The following is an 18,334-nucleotide window of genomic DNA, read 5'->3' on the forward strand; positions in this document are numbered from 1 at the left end:
GCTGGGCGGGGACAGATGGTCGGTGGGCGTGGCCTTATTGTAGGGGCGGGGCAATGATGAGGGGAGGGCGGGGCAAAGCAGGCCGGCACCGCCCCGGAAACACAGCCTCTGCCGACCGCGCTCCACGCGCCTCCCTACTTTGCCAGTTGGTTTCCCACGCGGGCTCCCCGCCCCCCCCCCGCGCCGAGTCCCAGAGCCTTCCGCAGGGCCGAGGGGTCGTCGCCAGCTCACCGGCAGCAGAGCCGGGCGGACCGCGCCCAGGGCTGACTCACATCGCGCTCACTGCTGACCTCGCTCAGGCTGAGCTACAAGACCTGGAGCAACTCAGCTGCTTCCGAAAACGGAGGTTAGAGTGCCACCCCCGCGGGGGTCGTCGGCTAAACCATCACTTCTGTGAAGTGAAGAGAGTTCTAAGTAAGCTCCAGACCCACCCACTTCAAGACACTTGAGGATGCCGGCTCTCCGTCTCCAGTTACCTCCCAATCGGCACCACCCCTACCCCGTGCCTCTGGGAGAAGGTGAACCCCCCCCCCCAACACACACACCAAGACAGCAAATCTGCACCCTTCTTTTCTCTGTGACATAGAGGAAACACGGGAAACACAGTTTAACCTGAGAGAGAGAATGATGGGCTTTGGATATATTAAACTATATATAGGGAAACACAATTTCAATAGAAACACAAAATATCTAATATACAAGAAGGCTCCCAATATTAAGACTGTTTTGAAGAATCAACAGAAAAGGCCCTTTTCATGTTCTTTTTCCAGAGTTAAAACTATTCGTGATAAGACACCTAGACTCCTGAATAGTGGCTTTTAATTTGTTTTATAACACATCTTAATACATATTCATACTACTGAAACAAGTTTTACCAAGTATACTTTCACTACTTGCAGTGTATTCTGATATTAACTATTCTATTTCATTTTTTAAGAGATTCAATGTAATTTCAACCCACCATTCGTCTTGCCTCCAAACCTGAAAAACAATGTAGAACAAGTTTTACAAATTGTTTTTCTGCTATATGCTACCCACAATAAGAAGTTCAAAAAAAAGCCCATTTTAATTGTGTTGAGTTTCACGCATAACTGGCAACTTTTTGTCCTTGATTCCACCCCCACTCCACTCCCCAAATCTTCCAACTGCTTAATGCAACATCTGGCACAACCTCCCCTGGGCCAAAAGCAAGCATTCCTCAAGCTAAAAATGATACAAAATACAAACTGTTGACCCCAAACGCCTTCCCTGACCCAATTTTGTCAGCAATTTGTTTTGCTACAAAGAATTTCAATTGTTCAAATTCAAAAATAGTCTTATTCTCAAACAGGTGACTTGGTATAGGAATGCAGGAACTCCCTGATCCCAGTGCAAGAATAGGTTAAAAGCAAATATCCAAATTCTCACTGTAATTCAGCAGCTGTATATTTTGAGAACTGCTTTACTGTAGGACCATTAATCAGATGATGTATATTAAAGCAATACAAGCAAAATATTACCTCACAGCTCCTCACCTGGGTCTTGATTAATGCCAACTTAATTAACTACAGACACAGCAAAGTATGGTCAGGTGGGAGACCCAAGACTTGAGATAGATGTAGAGATTCCAGTGTCTGAGCTGGCAAGCCCTGTGTGAGTCACCAAGGTGACAACCACCCTATTTTAAAGAGAGAGGCATCAGCTGCGACATATTAATGACACACCCCTGTGGGCTGAGGTGTGCACTAGTGACAGGTGGGCTGCTCCAGAGGGCAGTGCCAACATCTCCAGCTGGGAAAGCAGGGGTGGGGGTAGGGTGAAGTAGTTAAAGCGTTTATTTTTGTGATAGAAAGAGAGGGGCCAGGTGTGTAGATGGAAAAAGCGACAGTAAATCCAGACCTGTTTAGAGTCCTCGAAGCTCAGGCAGGCAGCTCAGGCTGTTCAGACTAAAGACCTTGCTACCTCAATGCCTAGTGCTGGACTAAACGGCAAATAGTTCAGCTGGGTGATTATGAAATATGATGCAATCGCCTTTAGATTCCATTCTAATGCTGAAGAAACTAATTAAAAGACATATAGGGCTAGAACCATGTTTTTCTCAGTTTCCCCTTGGCCATAAAAACAAGGCAGTCAATTAATACTGACAGATACCAGTTAATATAATACTTTTAAAAACACTTCTGTTCTAAAATAAAAAAACTTCTGTTATTTAAACAGAATTTTCTTACAAATTCATTTTAAATTTAATATCCTTCAAAGATCAGATCCTTACTAATAACAGCCAGGCTTCCTTCTGCCCTAACCACTGCAAAAATATTCTAATTATCTTTCTAATGTACTGTTAGATAAACTTCTACTAAATACCATCTGAGCCTATTCCTGCACAAAAGAGAGACTGAAGAAAAGAAATTTGGGCCAAATTCCATATTCCTGTCCTCTTTCATGGCAGAAAATTGGTCAAAGGCACCACAGTAGCATGAAACCGAAAAGGAGTAGCATCGCCTACTGAATGTTTAAGGTACTGTATTTTTTTGTTTTTAATTGGGAGACTTCTTTAAAGTTTCTGGTGGAGGGGCGCCTGGGTGGCTCAGTAGGTTAAGCGTCAGACTCTTGATTTCGGCTTAAGTCATGATCTAACTGTTCATGAGTTCCAGCCCTGTCGGGCTCTGCACTGATAGTGCGGAGCCTGCTTGGGATTCTCTCTGCCCTCCCCCACCTCAAAATAAATAAATAAACATTAAAAAAAAAAGTTTCTGGGTGGACAAAATTCAAGATATCTTATGTGATAAACACTGATGGAGAAAAACTAAGAGACCACTCACCCCAAAGGTTTTGCAAGCACCATCCCCAGAAGTTCACAGGCTGGCGGCACAGAAAGAAGATTTCAATGCAAAAAATGCATTCATAGGAAAGACAGGAATCACAGAGGAAGGGGCTACTGCCTGCCTGGGGAGGAATCAGGGAAATCTTTCTGGATGTGACATGTGGGCCAGTTCTTAACAGATGGGACATCCCAGGCATCCAGAAGAGCAGAGGCAGAGGCCAGAGCTGGCCACACCTGGAGTGTGGGGCTTTGGAGACAGAAAGGGCTGAAAAGGGATGGATTCATTATCCTTTAAACTTTCTAGATGCCTGTCTCAAAACACAGAATGTATTGTCACTTAATTACTTAAATTTGCAGGCTAAGCAGACCTAGTTCTGTAGGCTTTAACCAATTTTGAGATTACTGCTATCAGTGACCCTAGGCTCCCACTTGTTTTCTGAGAAGTTCTCTAAAGAATAAACAGGTTGTTTATTCAAAAGTGTACCAAATCTCTTTTAAAGTATTTTATGAAAAGATCACTGACCGCTTTCCACACTTTGCATTTTTATATCTCAAGTCTAAAACTGTTTTCACTGAGTTTAGGGACAATCATAAGCACAATCTCTCAGGATTGTTTTATAGTTTCTTATTTCACCCTAAATTCACATTCACTTGGTGAGACTAGAATGCAATTTGTTGTGAAAGGGAAGGAACATTTCTATGTTAATGTGATTTCCTTAGTACTTTGATAGTTTTGGTACTTTTTTCAAGGACCAGAAAACAGTTAAAGGAACTATTACATGATGCTTTATGAAAAACAAGACACTCCCAGTGCATTATAACTGCTATAACAGGGGCGCCTGTGTGGCTCAGTCGGTTAAGTGTCTGACTTCGGCTCAGGTCATGACCTCACAGTCCCGTCCGTGGGTTCGAGCCCCGCATCTGGCTCTGTGCCGACAGCTCAGAGCCTGGAGCCTGCTTCAGATTCTGTGTCTCCCTCTCTCTCTGCCATTCCCCTGGCTTGCTCTCTCTCTCTCTCTTTCTCTCAAAAATAAATAAGCATTAAAAAATTTAAGTAACTGATACAACAAATGTCATTTTTTTTACTTTTATTTTTAAGTTTATTTATTTTGAAAGAGAGCGAGCGAGCATGTACGCACAAGCACGAGCGGGTGAGGGGCAGAGAGAGAGAATCCCAAGCAGGCTTGCACTGTCAGAGCAGAGGCCAGCGAGGCAGAGTCAGATCCGGGGCTCAAACTCATGAACAGTGAGATAGAGACCTGAGCCGAAATTAAGAATTGGATGCTTAACTGACTGAGCCACCCAGGTGCCCCACAAATGTCCTTTTTTAAATCACAGCATTCTTACGCTAGATTAGGAGTTTGTGGGAGACATATCTGCACCTGTTTGCCTCATCCCTGTCATATATATGCTGAAAAGCTCTCTAAAACACAGCTCTCTAGAGACGGGCCACTTTGTCAGCATGTGTTTGTTTTGTTTTGAATGTCGTTTCTAACCGTTTCTAACCACAATTCCGTATACTTAGTGGCTGGGCAACATGGAGTTCAGGCTCCATCTGTACTTAGTCTCTGTGTGGCCATGAGGAAGTCCCAACACTACAGAGTTCTGCTTACAAATGCTCCCCTGAAGGGTTAAAAACAAACTGCTAGATGTATTACTGTGAACCCCGAAGTATATCTCCCACTCTGTCTTCACCTGCGTGTGTCACCAGTTGGCAAGGATTATCTCTTTTGTGTCTATACGTGGCTTACAAAAAAAAAATGCCCACCTATTTTAGCAATTTTAAGTCTTTGAAAAGTGAGTAAGTGAACTATGTTTTCTATGAATTAAAGAATTAAAAGGAAAAACATCTGGGGCGCCTGGGTGGTTCAGTAGGTTAAGCTTCTGACTTTGGCTCAGGTCATGATCTCACAATTCGTGAGTTCAAGTCCCGCACTGGGCTCTGTGCTTTCAGAGCCTGAAGCCTGCTTTGGATTCTGTGTCTCCCTCTCTCTCTGCCTCTCCCTCGCTGTCTCTCTCTCAAAAATAAAGTTAAAAAAATTTTTTAAGGAAAAATCAAAAAGCTACCAGAAAAAAGAAAAAAAAAAGTTTATGTTAGTCTTAGGTCTAGAGATGAACCTATTCAAACGTATTTAGCAAAGAAAGAGTGTTAGTCATATGTCTGTTAATAAACATCCCATCCATGATTTAGACATGAAAAAAAATATTTTAACACTTGGTATCCAATTCATACCCCATTCCCTGATTGTTAAATAGCAGATCTTCCAACCTGACATAGGAAGGAGGTAAAACATTTTTCCCAAAAGTTTTCCTGACAGGATGGGTATCCCCCACCCTTTCCTACCCTGGTGTCTAGCATTTCCTATTAAAAATACAGAGGAGCAGGGGGCGGTGCCTGGGTGGCTCAGTTGGTTAAGCGTCCGTCGGCTCAGGTCATGATCTCATGGTTTGGTTTGTGGGTTCGAGCCCCTTGTCAGGCTCTGTGCTGACAGCTCAGAGCCTGGAGCCTGCTTCGGATTCTGTGTCTCCCTCTCTCTCTGCCCCTCCCCCACTCACACTCTGTCTCTTTTTCTCTCTCTCTAAGATAAATAAACATTAAAAAATATATATACAGGGGATGGGTCTTTCTGGTTTTCTCCTTCACAGCTTGATAACAAAACACCCATGCCTTTTTGCATGCTGACTTGATCAGGCCTACATTTTACCAACTCCTTGTTTAACAGAAGAATAAGATATTTATTTCAAATTTAAGTCAAAAGTCAACCTTCAATAGAGATACATTGAGAGATTAAATATAAACCTTGAAAGTTTCAGGGTGCCTGGGTGGTTCAGTTGGTTAAGCATCCAACTCTTTTTTTTTTTTTTTAAGGTTTATTTATTCTTGAGAGAGAAAGAGAGAGAGACAGAGTGCGAGTAGGGGAGAGGCAAAGAGAGAGGGAGACACAGAATCTGAAGCAGGTTCTAGGCTCTGAGCTGTCAGCATAGAGCCTGATGTAGGGCTCAAACTCAGACTGCAAGATCATGACCTGAGCCGAAGTCAGTCATTTAACTGACTGAGCCACCCAAGAACCCCTATCATCTGACTCTTGATTTTAGCTCAGGTCATGATCTCACAGTTCAGTTCATGAGATCGAGCCCCACATCCCCACACGGGCCTCTGGGCTGACAACACGGAGCCTGCTTGAGATCCTCTCTCTCCCTCTCTCTCTGTCCCTCCCCCATCAGTATACATGGGTACACGTGCCCTCTCTCTCCCACTCTCTCAAAGTAAATAAATAAACTTAAAAAAAAAAAAACTTGAGGAGAGCCTGGGTGGCTCAGTGGGTTGAGCGTCTGACTTCAGCTCAGGTCATTATCTTGTGGTTCGCAAGTTCAAGCCCCAGAGCGGGCTCTGTGCTGACAACTCAGAGCCTGGAGCCTGCTTCAGATTCTGTGTCTCCTCTCTCTGCCAGTTCCTCACTCGTACTCTGTCTCTCTCAAAAATAAATATTAAAAAAAAAATTTTAAATAAATAAATCAGTAACTTGAAAGTTTCCTAAGTATAAAACCTAAACCTTGAAAATGCCATGCAAGTTAAAAATTTGTTTTGCTGTGTTAAGAATTTTAGACCAGCTTAAATGATAACAATTCTCAAAAAAAATAAATAAATAAAATAATAATAATAATAATTCAGAAGCAGCCCCCAAATCTGTTTTCTTGAAGCTCTTTAGGAGATTAAACTTCATGTAGACTACATACCAGTACAAAGAGAGTCCAGATGGTCTGATTTCACTGGACATCATTGATTTCTGATTGAAAACGTTTATTAAGAATTCAATTTAAATATTATTTTAATCTGAGTTCAATTTTGAATTGAACTTTCCTACTATGGACATTTTATAAAACTTTCTACACCTTTAAAGGTAAACTTTAGACTTTTCTTGCCAAAGGTGCTCAGTTCAAACTCTTGACTTTCCAATGTTCATAACCTCCTCAGGTCAAGAGAACTCACCTTGTTTTTTTGTGTTTTTTTACCTCCAGGTCCCTGCCCATGCCTATGCTGTTCTTCTCCCCAGAATGCCTAGCCACCTAACAAGTAGCTCTATCACCCTTCCTTTACCCACCCTCCAGTTTGAGCCCTTTTCCCAGTCACCCTATCCATGCTTCAGGAGGCACCGAAAGTCTATATAGTAAGTACACCAAAGTGATACACAGCAGCACAAAGCCATAGTGAACTGAGAGAACTCACTGGGAAAAAAATCAACCAATCTGGGAACCTCTAGATACCGGTCCTCAGCTGCACCCAGCTTGTGGCCCCAACATGGACTGATTTACTCTCAGACAGTATTAACTGGCATAAGTAGTTAGTTATCCAAACTTGAGTGCCAACTTTAAGAGGGCCATTCAGCTTTGATATGATTCCATAACAACTACCTTTATCGGGCGCCTACAACAATCTGGCCACCTGCTTCATGCTTACCATCCCTACCCCATAAATGAGGAAACTGAGACTCAAAGAAGTTAGGCCACTTGGAGTTAAACCACTTCCCTGAGGTCGCAGAGCCAGCAAGTGTCAGAATCTGGATACAAACCCAAGTCTTTCTGGCTCTAAAGTTCCTACTGCACAGAGGGTACTTTTACAAAGTAATAAAGACAAATAATAGTAAACCATTCTTCAAGAACACACTCTTGCAGAAGGACGTTGCTAATGTCTGCTTCCTTGAGTTCTATACACATCTCCAGAGCAGCCCTCTACAGGCAAGCTCCTGCAGGGAACACTGTGATAATGCAACAGAAAACCATCCTGTTGGCTACCCTGCCAGATAGTCCTAAGTTTGTAGGTACATTAGCTGAGCCCCAAAACTGCCAAGTGCAAGTCCACTGGTGGATCGCAGCTCTAACAAAGCAGCTTACCAAGAAAAAAAAAAGTGAGAATTTGAATGTATTTTCTATACTCAAGTTGGGGCCCAAGAACTCTGCTGGAGGGCAAGGGAACAGGAAGTGAGGAGGGAGCAAGCATCCACTTCCCAAGGGCAGCAAAGCCCAGAGGTGGGAGCCTGGTCACATGCAGTTGCATTACTTGTCCACGCCCACTTCCGGCCAGAGCCTGCCTCTTCACCTCTAAGTCAGTACTTTGAAGGAAAGCAAAACACTACCAGAAACTCTCCTTATAATCTCTCTCTCCTCTTGAAGCATGTGTCTTGAATGAATTTCCACCCCTGCTCTCCGGCTCCACCCCTCACAAATACACTTAAGAAAAGCATCTGTCACATAATTGACCTATGTGGCTTAACATCAAGTCTGACATCATGGAAAGGTTAAGGTTAGTGCTTCTCCAACCCCAGTATAAGAGGGAACCCTAGGGCAGAGGGAACTGTGCACCAACAACCTACTAATGCACAACAAAGTAGTCTATCTATTTGAAAGCTCACTACTCTTTCCCATACCATAAACAACAGCCAAGCACTCTGCTTGTCTGAATTTTCTTCTAAGATTTCAAACAAGGTGAGAGGGCTTTTAGAGCTGTTTATCTCTGTGCATAACATGCACTGCCATGAAGAAATGCCACAGGATTCCAAAAACACACTGCCACTGACTTCAAGAAAAGCGAAGCTGAAAATGCTCCTGCCAGTGACCATCCCAGATTCTCTTTTTTCTCAGATTATAGTCACAGTCATCCTGAATCAACTAGTGCCAACAGCCAACAATCACCCAGGAAAATGCCATGATTTTTGCCTCCTTTAAGATGGAGGAAACAGAAGCAGAGTCCAGTGAGTAAGTTAGAGTAGTAGTGAGGTTTCACTTCTAAACCTCCAAGAAACTCCACCCCAAACTCCCAACATCCAGGGATATTCCCAAAGAAGCTCTGCAATAGTCTTTCATTTGATTGTTTTCTTCTCTGTGACTGGGATTAAGTTCCTTGAGAGCTGACTTCATCTATCCTACTCACTGTTAGGCTGCCAGCACCCAGCATGGTAAACCTGGTGCAACGTCGTCACACAAACATTTACTGCTGGATTATTTGCTGATATAGGAAGTTACATGAGCCAGAATATTTAACACTATTTTTCAATCCAATTTAAGTTGCGTTAAAAAAAAAAAAAAAAAATGCCCTGGGGCCCTAGGTGGCTCAGTGGGTTCGTGATCTTGCAGTCCATGGGTTCGGGCCCCGCGTCAGCCTCTGTGCAGACAGCTCGGAGCCTGGAGCCTGCTTCTGATTCTGTGTCTCCCTCTCTCTCTGCCCCTCCCCCACTCATGCTCTGTCTCTCAAAAGTGAATAAATGTTAAAAAAAAATTTTTTTTAATGCCCTACCTTATGTCCACACAAGAAAAGTCTTGTTTAGTTGAGTGCTCAAACTGTCCCTTATAGGCCGGTTTGAAGAGATAAATTATTATTCTAACAATGCACCACAATAAACAAAAGCAGCCGGGCTACAGACAGGAAAAAGCCAAATTTAATACTAGAAATTAAAAATAACACCTTCCATGCATTTGCATGGAACAACTTCATACAGTAGTTATTTCCCAATTCCAGAAGAGGTCAGTCTCTTTCTTATCATTAAGATCCTACAGGGATTTAATGCCCCCAGTGCTGTCTCCAACAGGAAGGAAACCCTGACTTCCCTAGCTATTTCAGTAATATAAATCAACAGTTTATCGTCCAGAGTTAGAAGCTGGGCAGTGTTGGGACCCATATGCCTTTTAGAGCTCCCCACCAACAGATAACCATGTTACATTACATCTAATAAATGTACCTAGATCAATATCATTTCTAACTATCCAAGGGTTTTTACTGCTATAAGGATCTTTCAAATTAAAAAAAAAAAAAAAAGTTTAAAAAACTTCCTGTTAGATAAGAGACTTGGTGGTGACGCCACCATCCACCAGAGTGAAGTCTGTGACACAAAAAGACACAGAACAATTTCAAAAGGGATAGTGAGCCCTTTAGAGTTATTTACTTTATTTTTTATATCTTAAAAATAATAAAGCTTTGTTCTTTTTTCTTTAATGGAATAACTGTCTTTAAAAGAATTAAGAGGGGGCACCTGCACCTGCGTGGCTCAGTCAGTTAGTTCGGCTCAGGTCATGATCTCATGGTTTGTGAGTTTGAGCCCCAAACTGGGCTCTCTGCTATCAGCAATGAGGAGCTGGCTTTGGATCATCTGTCCCCTTCTCTCTCTGCCCCTTCCCCCCTTGCACTCTCTCTCGCAAAAATAAAACATTTTTTAAAAAAATTTTTTAAAAAGAGAGAAATTTAAGATTGGTGGATTCTTTGCCTCAATAGCGAGGGAGGCAGAGGGAGGGAGAGAAGAAAGTAAAGAGGGGAAGAGGGAGGGAGAGGGAGTAATTTCAAAGGCAGGTAGGGAATCCTTCAAACCTGGGAGTAGCCCAGTGGAGGCCTAGCTCAGATTTTCACCCATTATTTCACCCATATTTGTGTGCCATCTGTCCCCACACTAGTAAGTGAAAAAGGCTAGGCCCAACTCTCTGGCCATGATTTCAGGGCTTTCAGTAATTGCTAAGAAAGAATCCTCCCCCACCCCCCAAAAAAAGTGTCCTGCCCACCCCAGCCCCTACCTCCACCCCCACCCTAAGTTACCATCTTCCACAGCTCTCTAGATCCTGGGAGCTCGAGGTGAACTCTGATCTCCTCATGGGCACTAAGCCACACACTGGCCCTCTCAATGTACTATTATTATGGGACAGCAAATGCCTTTGTACATCACTTTTCCAGTCTTTTGTCCCCAAATCTGATCCATTACCCTAAAAGAACATTCTTCTTTCAAGGTTCTATTGTGTAAGAAGAGATCACTCACCAGGTAACTGCTGTATATTGCTCACTCAAGCAGTCCCAAAATATGAATATGATCCTTTAGGTTTATAGTTCACCTATTTTTTTCTTCCCACAACTCTTAAAGTTCATTATAGTCTTCTACTTTGCCGACAGTCTAATTATAGTACATCTCCCTACTTGCCCTCCATTTACAAATTACCCCATTTTACAGAAGCAGAAGACAAGGCCAAATGCCTTCTACACAGCAAATGCCTGCTACGCAGCAAGTCCATCTCATAGCTGCTATCTGAACACAGAAAAATGCTACAAGACGCAGGGTGATAGTGGGTTTTGCAAGAAACATACCACATTTCTTTCTCTACGGGCATATTTAGCCTTGGCAGAATGTCAAAAGCTTCCTGGTCTGGAACCCTGATCTCATAAGCACAACAGACAACCTTTATTGCACACCAATCATGTGCTAGGTGCTATGCTGACTGCCTCCCCTTCATTCATTCATTCATTCACTCATTCATTCATATGTCTATACTGACTGCCTCCCCTCAGATTCATTCATTCGTATGTCTAGGAAGCACTTCCCATCTGTGGACATCTTCACACACATTCATAGAGATGTGGCCCTCAAATATTTAGTAACGTGCTGATTTTGCATTTTAACTTGTGCAAGGCCACACAACTAGGAAGGACAAACCAAAACCTGAATCAGGTCCTTCTGGCTTCAAAGCTCCCCCTTCTCTTTCCAACACCCCATCCTGTTGGTCCTATGGGTTTCATTTAAAATAAATATGTGCCAGCTCTTCTCTGCCCTGTCTCAGGAAACCCTAACCCCCAAGCTCCCCACCATCCGTACCCTTCCCCTCAGGGCAGTGCGTGCAACTGACCAGGAAGAGGCAGTAAGAGAGCAACCAGGTCTGCAGCACCTTCCTGCCTGGACTTGACTACCCCAGGAGCAGAGGCCCAGGAAACTCTCCAAGCACTTCTCCACAGAAGAAAATAGCTCGAGTTGAAACTTGTGTCCACATGGTCCCCCGACGAATTTAGAACTCAAATTATAGCCTCGGCAGGAATCTTCACAAAGGACTCAAATTAAGCAAGACCCAGATGGAAACGAACAGGAGAAAGACAGCTTTAAGTCACACTGTAAAGTGAACTACAGTTCTAGCAGAGTCAGAGAGAAGAACTTGTTGAAACGCTAAACCAAACAGTTCAGCCTACATTTCAGAACTCCACTTCAAGAACATTCTCCCCCATGTTTTTAGCCTGAGACTTGTGCATGGACACGAAGTGGTTACAAGTTACTCAGGTTTCAAACTGAGTTCATTCCTGTCCTTTGGACCATCTCTCAATGCCAGCATTCATCTACTTGGGCTCCAGAGAGCTCTGCGTTTGGCAAAGCAGATAAAATTAGCTACTGGAGTGAATTTGGAATCCAGGGTGGGCCATTAAAAAAAGTACACATGAGATTTGTAAAAGCCATGTAAAAACTTCCTTTGGGCCAGGCTGAAGTTACCTAAAACTTAGAGAAATACTGTCCTTTGCCTCCCTTCCACCCTTCCTGGATCTAAGGTGACCCATTTCCTGCTTCTTGCCCTGCCTTTCAAACCAGAGTGGCCCACAAACCAGGGATCCTCTAGAGATCAAGGGGTGAATCAGAAGGCCCAAGGAGAGAGAAAACACAGCAGGAAGACCTGAAGGACTGTTTTTGCTTCTCCTTTTTTGTTTGGGGGCGGGAGTGGGGGGTGTGGGGAGGAGGGGGGAGTTATACTATGCAGAGGGAGGATTGAGGGATGGGACAGGAAATGGGTCAGTCTCACAGCCTGACAGTGTGATAATGGGGGAAAAGGGGAGGACAACGCTCCAACCCTGTCCCTCCAGCCTTCCCATGGGCCTCACAACACTGTGGTGGCCCAAGGCTCAAAATTAGAGCGAACCAAGGTGGTCACCTGGCAAGCGGCTCCTGCTCCCCCTCAAATCTAGCAGGTCTCAGAAGGACAAGAGAAAACAACGCTTTTTGACTCTGTCTCCCAAATTCCTTTCCAGCCACAAAATTCTCCAGGTCCCTGGAAGCTGAGGTAAAAGTTCAAAGAACTCCTCCTCCAATCTGGCAAGAAAGAAGACAAGAGGGGGCACATTTCTGGTCTCTCCTTCCAGAAAGGAGGAAGAGGGTGCCATAAACAAACAGGGGAGGCTTGGAGTTGGGGGATCCAAGGAAAATGAAGGAGGAGTTTCTCCCTCAGAGAATCAGGAGGGAAACCTCAGGAAAGGGGGAAATGTCCTCTGGCAAGTGGGAGGGGAAGGCCTCAGAATGCGGGGGCACCCATTCAGAGAAGTGAAAAACTCCATGGTGTTTCCCACCAGCAGAAGTGATCTTGGAAAAGTGGAGGCACACTTAAGGGACATGAGGATCCCCTAGGAATGGGGATACTAGGGGCAGAACCTCTGGAGGAGCCAGAGACCCTCAGAAAATTGTGGCTTCCATAGATTAATGGAGAACCCAAAAGAACACATTTTGGAAGAGGGGGGAACTCTTCCTCAGACAACTAAGGCTCCAGTCTGATGAATGGGCATCTCGGGGTAGTGGGGACCCCTCGGGAAAGAGGAGGCACTCACCAAAAAGGAGGGGGTCGCATCAAGAATGGGAACAGTTCAGAAAAGTGGGGACCACCTCCAAGAAGGATTGTGACAGCAGCAACAGCAGCACCTCAGGCGGGGGAGGGACGCTTGGGAAAGGGATGTCACCCGCTGAAGTGGGGACCGAGAGCAGGGAGAGCGTCTCAGAAAGGCGGGGGGGGGGGGGGGGGGGAAGGGGACCCGTAGAAAGCGGGAGGCACCTTAGAAAAGCAAGGGCAAAAGGGGAACACGTCAGAGAAGAGGGACAACAGCTCAGAGAAGCAGGGGCCTCCTCACAGAACATGGGAGGGGGGAGGGGCGGGGGGGTGGTCCCTGGAAAGGCAGGGAGGTCTGGGTCCCCCAGAGAAGTGGGAGTTCCCCTAGAATCAAGTCGTCTCCTGAGAGAAGCAAGGGTCCCCAGGGAATCAGGGGGCCCCGCAGAGACAGAACATCGCGTCGTCTCCTCAGAGAAGTTGCGGGGGGGGAGGGGGGTTCTCAGAGGGGCGAGGGTCCCTCAGTGAAGCTGGCGGTTCCTCAAAGACATGGGGGAAGGAAGGCTCCCCCGCAGAGGCAGGGGGTCCCTCAGAAAAGTGGAACGTCCATCCGGGAAGAAGCGCTCCCCTCAGAAAAGTGGGGGTCCCTCAGAGGACTTGGCATTTCTCCGAGGGGTGGAGTATCTCAGAGAGGTGGAGCCCCTCAGAAAACGGGGGGTCACTCAGAGAGATGGGGGTCCCTCAGAGAAGGGGGTCTCCCCTCAGAGAGGCGGGGTTCCCCTCAGACAAGGGGGTCCGCGCACCGGAGGCGGTCCCCTCAGAGAAGCGGAAGCCCCAGAGAAGCCCGGGGCACCGGAAGCCGGGGACCCGCCACCAGCGGCGCCGGCCCCTCACTCACCGAAGTTGCTCGGCGCCTCCGCGGGTGGCTGCTGGGCCCCGGGCGGCCTCGGGAGGCGGGGTCCGGTCCGGTCCGCTCAGGTCCCGCGGCGACGGCTCCCTCAGGTGGCGCCCGCGGCGGCGGCGGCGACAGGACGACAGACGGCCGACCGACCGACTGCGCGGGCGGCGCGGAGCGCGCTCGGGTGGCGGGGGTGCGCGTGCGCGCGCCGGGGCGCTGACCCCGGGCGGGAGGAGCCGCCGCGCCGCGCTCGGAGCCGCCGCTCGGTCTCGCCGCTCCTTCTCACACTGAAATTGCCCGCTTCGCAGCCCGGCTTCCCCGGTTGCTAGGCAGATTTCGCCTCGCACACTTCCGGGTTGAGGCGCGTCTCGTCGAGTGGCGGCGCCGCAGGCCAATGAGGTCCGGCCGAGGCTCTCGGGGTCCGCGCCCCACCGTGGGCGTGGCCAGCCTCACGACGGACAGTGCCGGACAGCCAATGAGTGCGCGAGCCGGCTGGCCCTCGGGATCGCGCCGGCGGCCTGGGCGGGCCCGAGGGGGTGGGACGGCGTGACTGACAGGCAACCTGCCAATGGGAGAGTGGAGCGGGCCTCAGGGCCAGTCGCTGTTTTTCGGGGGCGGGGCTTCGGCTTCGGGGCGGGAACGCCAAGAGGGGCGGGGACTTGGGGACGCGTCAATTCTTGGCCGGCTCGCTCGGACCCCGGAGGGCGTTTCGGCTGGGCCGCCCGGCGGCCGACAACTGGCTGGGCAGGGGGTTCCCCGCAGTGCTCAGCAGGGGCGCCCCACCCACAATGCACCGGAGAGGGCCTGGGCAGGGCGGGTGTGGGGCGGTTACGCCGGGCGGTGGGCGGGGCCGCGTGAGGCGCGCTCGGAGGAGACTGGACAACCAGTGGCTCGGCCTTGTTCCCGAGGGGATTCTTTCCCCCTCTGCGCTCTTTTCTGACAAGAGTTGTGGGTTCGACTTCTTCTGAGACGAATCCTGGAAATTCTTGTCCTTGGCCCCCGTTCTGAAGAGAATCTTCAGAATTCGTTTGCTAGCCCCCATTCTGAGGAGAATCCAGGAATCTTGCTCCTGGCCCCTCTTCTAAAGAGAATCTTGGAGGTTCTTGCTCTGGCCCTCTTCTGAGAAAAGTTTTGGCGATTTTTGCCTTGCCGACTTTTCTGCGAATTGCCAGGATGAGGATGACTTTGTAGATTCGCGACCCCCAGCTCTGTTTTCTCAGAAAATGTGTCGAGGTTTGGGCCCTTGACCCTTTGACTGAAGGGAATTTGGGGCACTCGGCCCACTGCCTTTCTTGGACAGTATTTGGGGGGCATACTCTGCCTCTTTTCTGAGCACTACTCGGGGCCACTGCCCTCTCCCTCCCTGACCCTCATCTCTGAAGATAACTTGGGAAATTCCTACCTTGTATGTCCACACACAGTCCACCCCCACCCCTCCACCCCCCTACGCACGCATCAGAGGAGAAATTTGCAACTTCAAGCACCTCTTTCTCCAGAGCGGAATTGCAGGAGATTTTTGCCCCCCTCATCCCTTTCACTAAAGAAATGTCAGGCAGTTGTGCTCCCTAAGGTTTTTCTAAGCAGTGTCCTTGTTGCAGTAACCGTTCCCCTTTTCCTGAGAAATGTGACCATCAGACTCTTCTTTCCTAGAAAATTTTGGGGAATTAAATACTTCCTTTTTGGAAAAGCTACCCATTTAGCCCTCTTTTCTCTCTCTCCCTCTTTGAGAATATTTTTCTGTGCTGCTCTTTTACTCTTTCCCAAGGGTCAAATTTGTGGCCATTCCTGATTCTGTCCCCTGTTGAGCTCTTTGGGCCGTTTCCTTCTCTGCTGGGTGGGGCCCTTCCAGGAAGCATTCCTGCTTCCCACCCACCCCCCAGACAAAATTTATCAGTCACTCAAACTGCAGTGTTTGCACCCCTGCTGTAGCCTGTACCATGGCCCACCAGGCATCTTCCCGCTGTTAATCTGAACTCACTCGTTGGCTGATTTCCCCCTCAAAGGACCTATCTTTAGGGAACCTGGCTGGCTCGGTTGGTAGAGCATGCCAATCTTGATCTCACGGTATTGAGTTCAAACCCACGTTGGGTATAGAGATCACTTAAAAATAAAATCTTTTAAAGAACTCAGCTTTGGGGCACCTGGCTGGCTCAGTCAGGAAAGCATGCAACTCTTGATCTCGGCGTCATGAGTTTGACGTCCCACTGTGGGTGTGGAGATTACTTACTTGTAAATAAACAACAACAACAAAAAAAAGAACCCAGCTTTGCTCTTAGTAGACAACCAAAATGACCATTGAATCAAAGGGGTGAAGAAGGCAGCAATGAGAAAGACCCACAAACACTGTGAGGAGTCAACATGGCAAACTCTGATCTCCCCCACTTTGTGCACACAAATGCGCAAGGTACCGAGATACCTGAATTATATATAGGATGGAACTTGTGAGCCAAGATGAATGCAGTAAAGGGAAACAAGCCTGTCAGGCAAGACAGAATGTTGTACTAAAGATGTATCAAGATGTAGGAATGTGATTAAATGAGATAATGATGTAAAACTGTTTGTAAACCATGAAGCAGCAGTGGAAAGGATTATTGTGTGGACTGACATTCCTGAAAGAAAAGTAAAGGATAAATTCTGAGAGTCACAGGAATGGGTCCTGTGGAGCCTGATTCCCTGACTGAGCTCAGCCTGGACCCAAGTGGCAAGGGTGACAGAGTCCTTGGCTAGGGAAGGAAGTCACTGGAAACAAGATAATGTGTTCCCAGATCCCCTTTGTTTGCACCTCTGTTGTAACAGTTCCCATATTCTGCAAGTGTCTGAGGCAGTCTGGGTGGACAATAAACACTCAGAACTTGGTGGCCAGCAGAGCTGCTGTTGAACCCCCAGGAGCTAGGCCAGTTACTTTCCTCAGCCATATCAGAAATGAGAGCGCCAGTCTCTAAAGGTCACCCTGAGGAGTGTGAGCTCAAAATGCCTTGTACCGTGCGTGGTGCCCAGTAGGACTCAGGAGCTTTTCCTTTCATTCCAGCCACTAAGCAAGATGCTTCCTGAGAGCGGGGTTGCAGACTTATTCCTTTAAGTAACCCCTCAGTGTTATTATAGTTACTGAATTGAACTGGGATCAAAGAGCAGTTCAGCCTAGAAGGTAACTGTGACTTGTTCACCTCCCACTGCTACTTTATGGCTGGATCCTAAACGTGCATCGCCTTAATCTCACTTTGGGCCTATGTGCGGGAAAGGGGAGAAGGGGGACCTATGAGTCCTTATGTCAAGCAGAGACATGTTGAGAACCAAAAACTTCCTGAGCCTTACTTCTCTCTTAGGCAAGCTGTGAGAAGGTTCTGGATACAGGTCTAGTAAGAGCAAAGGGCAAGTGAGGGACCATAATCAGGGTCAAGGCCACCGAAATTAACTTTGTCAAAGGGAGATTGCAAATGAAGTAAGGTTATTTCAGGGAAATCTGGTGTGATTTCCAGACCAATCCTTAGAAATGTTGGGGCGCCTGGGTGGCGCAGTCCATTAAGCGGCCGACTTCAGCCAGGTCACAATCTCGCGGTCCGTGAGTTCGAGCCCCGCGTCAGGCTCTGGGCTGATGGCTCAGAGCCTGGAGCCTGTTTCCGATTCTGTGTCTCCCTCTCTCTCTGCCCCTCCCCCGTTCATGCTCTGTCTCTCTCTGTCCCAAAAATAAATAAACGTTGAAAAAAAAATTAAAAAAAAAAAAAGAAATGTCAGGACCTAGGGGTGCCTGAGGGGCTCAGTCGGTTAAGCGTCCACCTTCGGCTCGGGTCATGATCTCGTAATCCGTGAGCTCAAGCCCCACATCAGGCTCTGTGCTGACAGCTCGGAGCCTGGAGCCTGCTTTGGATTCTGTGTCTCCCTTTCTCTCTGCCCCTCCCCCACTCATTCTCTCTGTCTCTCTCTCTCAAAAATAATAAATAAACATTAAAAAAATTTTTTTTAAATGTCAGGGCCTATAATTATGTTTCACCTTTTTATTTTAAGAATGTACAGAATTTCTTTACTCTCTGGAAAAAGGCATTGCCTAGAGGCAGAGATGTTGGATTAAGGGATGTCCGTGAAGTCTGGAATCCTAAACGTAAAATGAAAACCTCATTTGGCTGGAAAATTGTATCCTGGAAGAGCCCAAGGCAAATGGACATTGATCAGAGGGAGCGAAATGCCCCACCAAAATGGATGACGTGAGCACAGCTTCTGGCATAAAAAATGGAGAGAACATGTGATCCATACCAAGGATG

General features: G+C 47.1%; 1 protein-coding gene and 1 long non-coding RNA gene across 6 annotated transcripts in view; one reads left to right on the forward strand and one right to left on the reverse strand.

Annotated features, from left to right (window-relative positions):
- GATAD2A (GATA zinc finger domain containing 2A) overlaps nt 1-14,389 on the reverse strand; it is a 103,728-nt gene extending 89,339 nt beyond the window's left edge. Inside the window, exon 1 of the mRNA XM_027038475.2 lies at nt 14,079-14,389. The gene's annotated coding sequence lies outside the window, so the exon portion shown is untranslated. The remainder of the gene's footprint in view (nt 1-14,078) is intronic.
- On the forward strand, nt 2-13,117 carry LOC106969180 (uncharacterized). 5 transcript variants are annotated; one of them, XR_008297190.1, is made up of 4 exons: nt 2-346; nt 2,325-2,497; nt 6,824-6,972; nt 11,440-12,309. It is a non-coding gene; the product is annotated as an uncharacterized LOC106969180 (long non-coding RNA). The 5 variants fall into 5 exon arrangements; XR_008297189.1 differs by lacking the exon at nt 6,824-6,972 and having other exon boundaries at nt 157-414; XR_008297188.1 differs by lacking the exons at nt 6,824-6,972; nt 11,440-12,309 and adding an exon at nt 12,618-13,117 and having other exon boundaries at nt 159-346.
- Nucleotides 14,390-18,334: the final 3,945 nt, after the last annotated feature.

The sequence above is a fragment of the Acinonyx jubatus genome, chromosome A2 (genome assembly GCF_027475565.1).
Source record: "Acinonyx jubatus isolate Ajub_Pintada_27869175 chromosome A2, VMU_Ajub_asm_v1.0, whole genome shotgun sequence".
NCBI classification, from domain to species: Eukaryota; Metazoa; Chordata; class Mammalia; order Carnivora; family Felidae; genus Acinonyx; species Acinonyx jubatus.